The sequence below is a fragment of the Enhydra lutris genome, unplaced genomic scaffold (assembly GCF_002288905.1).
Source record: "Enhydra lutris kenyoni isolate GAN:26980312 unplaced genomic scaffold, ASM228890v2 scaffoldscaffold13, whole genome shotgun sequence".
Taxonomy (NCBI): domain Eukaryota; kingdom Metazoa; phylum Chordata; class Mammalia; order Carnivora; family Mustelidae; genus Enhydra; species Enhydra lutris.
The window spans coordinates 51,488,031-51,491,833 of NW_019154097.1; positions in this window are offsets into that span (position 1 = coordinate 51,488,031).

Below are 3,803 nucleotides of genomic sequence, written 5' to 3' on the forward strand. Positions count from 1 at the left end.
AAATCAATATGAAACCGCTGCGTGTTTACATTGTAATGAGTAATTATGTTGGTGTTAATTGAGAACGAGGAGTTTTTGCATGGGAGAAAGGAGATGCCCCTATAAGTTTGATGAGTTTAAATAAAAACACTATAGCCCTGAATTTGAATTGGAGGCATGACATGAACTCAGATGTCTTTATCTTTTTTTTTAAAGATTTTATTTATTTATTTGGTAGAGATTACAAGTAGTCAGAGAGGCAGGCAGAGAGAGAGAAAGAGAGGAGGAAGCAGGCTGCCCCCTGAGCACAGAGCCTGATGCGGGGCTCGATCCCAGGACCCTGAGATCATGAACTGAGCTGAAGGCAGAGGCCTCAACCCACTGAGCCACCCAGGAGCCCCTAGATGTCTTTATCTTAAATATATGAGTGTGGGGTGCCTCAGTGGCACAGTCGTTTGAGTGTCCTGCTCTTGGTTTCAGCTCAGGTTGTGATCTCAGGGTCTTGAGATGGAGCCCCACAATGGGCTCTCTGTCCCTCTGCCCCTCCCCCACCTCTCTTTCTCTAAAATGAAAAAAATAAATCTTTTTAAAAATATGAGTGTGTGCATGTGTGTTTCCTAGCTCTGCTTGCTGAAAAAGCCAAGGAATAGTGAGTGACCAACCTTGCAGCAATGAGCACCTCTGGTCCCCAGGTAGGAGTCTCCAAATATGTTTTCCCATTGAAAGGCAGATACCCAATCTGGGGCGGACCACTAGGGTTCTGTCAGAAAAAGTCAGGAGCCAACTTAAAGAGGTTCCCCCTGGCCAAAAATGAAACAATCGGAGCACCAACAAGGGTAGTAACCACAACGCTATTAAACGTGCTAAGTAGGACAGTCCCTGAGTTCGTCACAGTACTCGCATTCGTTCCTCGAGCTACCCTCAGAAATGAACACAAACCAGTTTCAAACAACAGACGTCTTCTCTCACGTTCTGGAGGCTACAAGTCCAAAGTCAAGGTGTCAGGGCACCTGGCTGGCTCAATGGGTAGAGCTTGTGACTTTCAATCTTGGGGTAGTGAGTTCGAGCCCCGTGTGTGGCAAAGAGTTCACTTAAAACATAAAATAATAATAATAATAATAATAATAATAATAATAATTAAAAGACAAGATCAAGATGCTGTAATGGCCATGTCCCTTCTGAAGGTGCTGGGGAAGAATCCTTCCTTGCCTTCTCCAGCTTCCAATGATTGCCAGTCAGGCTTGCATTCCTTGATTTATAGCTGTATTGTTCCAATCTCTGCCCCTTTCTTCACATAGCTGCCTTCTGTGTGTGTGATCTGTGAGCCCTCTGCGTGTAAGGACACCAGTCATTGGATCGGGGGCCACTCTACCCCAACCAACCTACTTCGTCTTAAACTAACTACAGAGACAAAGACCCTATTTCCAAACAAGGTCACATTCTGAGGTTCCTGGTGGGTAGGAATTCTTTTGGGATGCTAGTCAACCCAACTCAGTCCTTCATAACAAAATGAGACAAAGCAGAAAACCCATCTGGCTGGTTACCTTTGGAAAATGCTTGGAGACAAACTTATTTTGGTGAACTAATAATAATAAAGGGAAAGAATGGAGCATTTATCCATTTATCTGACTTCACCTGTATAAACTGTACTTCAGGGTCTGTAGTTAAAGGTATGTTTCTTTTTATAGATGGGTCCAGCTAATATGTGACTCCCAAGGAGATACATTGGAAAAGAAAATTGAATCTGAGTCTATCAATGCTGAAGATCTAATTACCCGAGGAATGTATTAAACGTCTACAGTGAGGCAGGCAACAAAATCAGAATTGTGACATTTTAAAAAACAGTATTTTAAAAAGAATTAAAGGGAACCTTTCAAATCTCAAAAGACTTGAGAGATTTATCTCCCAAATCTAATGTAAGGTCTTTATTTCCAAAAAGCAACTGTAAAAAAAAGGGGTGGGAGGGTGTAGGGGAAATTTGATAATCTCAAGGAATCATCATTTTTTAAAAAAAGATTTTTATTTTTATTTATTTATTTGACAGAGAGAGAGAGATCACAAGTAGGCAGAGAGGCAGGCGGGCGGGGACGGGGCGGGGGGGTGGGGGGAGCAGGCTCCCCACTGAGCAGAGAGCCCGATGCGGGGCTTGATCCCAAGACCCTGAGATCATGACCTGAGCGAAAGGCAGAGGTTTAACCCACTGAGCCACTCAGGAGCCCTGAAATCGTCGTTTTTTAAGGTTGATAATGGAACTATGGTTAAATTTATAAGAAGTTTATTTTTTATAAATACCTACCGAAATATTTACAGATGTCGCGTGTAATGTACGGAATTTGCTTCCGAATAATGAGGATGGGGGAGGGTGGATGTAGATGACCCAAAATGACCCAAAAATTGATCATTGCCAAATCGGATGTTGTACATACGGAGATGTGCTCTACTATTCTATCTGCTTTTGCATACATTTGAAATTTTCCGTTGAAAGAAGCTTAAAATCAGGGGCGCCTGGGTGGCTCAGTGGGTTAAAGCCTCTGCCTTCGGCTCAGGTCATGATCCCAGAATCCTGGGATGGAGCCCCGTGTCCGGCTCTCTGCTCAGCGGGGAGCCTGCTTCCCCTCCTCTCTCTCTGCCTGCCTCTCTGCCTACTTGTGATCTCTGCCTGTCAAAAATAAATAAATAAGTAAATAAGTAAAATGTTTTTAAAAAAGAAGCTTAAAATCATTTTTTAAACAGAGAAATTTGGCTGCGAATTAGGTATTTCCAATATTAAAAGATTATTATATTATGTATCCTAAACGCCTTCCTAGGCATTTTATTAAGTCTGTCTGTTAGAGATGCAACCTGAAGTAATTATGAACAAAATCTTACGATGAGGGGAATTCATTTTAAAATACTCCAGTGTGGGGGCACCTGGGTGGCTCAGTTGGTTAAGTGTCTGCTTTTGGCTCAGGTCGTGATCTCAGGATCCTGGGATTGAGTCCAAATCAGGATCCTTGCTCAGCAGGGAGGCTGCTTCTTCCTCTGCCTGCTGCTACCCTCACTTGTGCTCTCTCTCTCTCTCTGACAAATAAATAAAAAATATATTTTTTTAAAGATTTTCTTTATGTATTTGACAGAGAGACACAGTGAGAGAGCAGAAGGCAGATGCTTAATGACTGAGCCACCCAGGTGCCCCCAAAAAAATCTTTAAAAATAAATAAAGTACTCCAGTGTGTGGGCCGTCTGGGTGGCTCACTTGGTTGAGTGTCCAACTCTTGGTTTCAGCTCAGGTCATGATCTCAGGGTCATGGAATCCAGCCCTCTCTCTGATTCTGTGCTTGCCGGAAAGTCTGTTTGAAATTCTCTCTCTCCTCCCTCTGCCCCTCCCCACTACTTGCCTTCTCACACTCACAAAGAAAGAATGAAAGTAAGAAGAAAAGAAGGGAAGGAAGGAAGGAGGGAAGGAAGGAAGGAAGGAAGAGGGGAAGGAGGAAGGAAGAAGAAAGAACTCCAAGGTGGGGAGTAGGGAGATGGATGACATATTAATGGTTGATGTTGGGTGATAGGTACCTAAGAGTTTGTTATGCTCTTCTATTTTTTTTTTTTTTTAGATTTTTATTTTCAAGTAGTCTCTATTCCCAACGTGAGGCTCAAATTTACAACCTCAAGATCAAGACTCCCATGTACCACCAACTGAGCCAGCCAAATGCCCCATCTATTTTTCTGTATATTTGAAGTTATCTTTACACTAAAGAGTTAAAACAGGGATGTCTGGGTGGCTCAGTCAGTTGAATGTCTGCCTTTAACTTAAGTCATGATCCCAGAGTCCTGGGATCCAGTGGCAC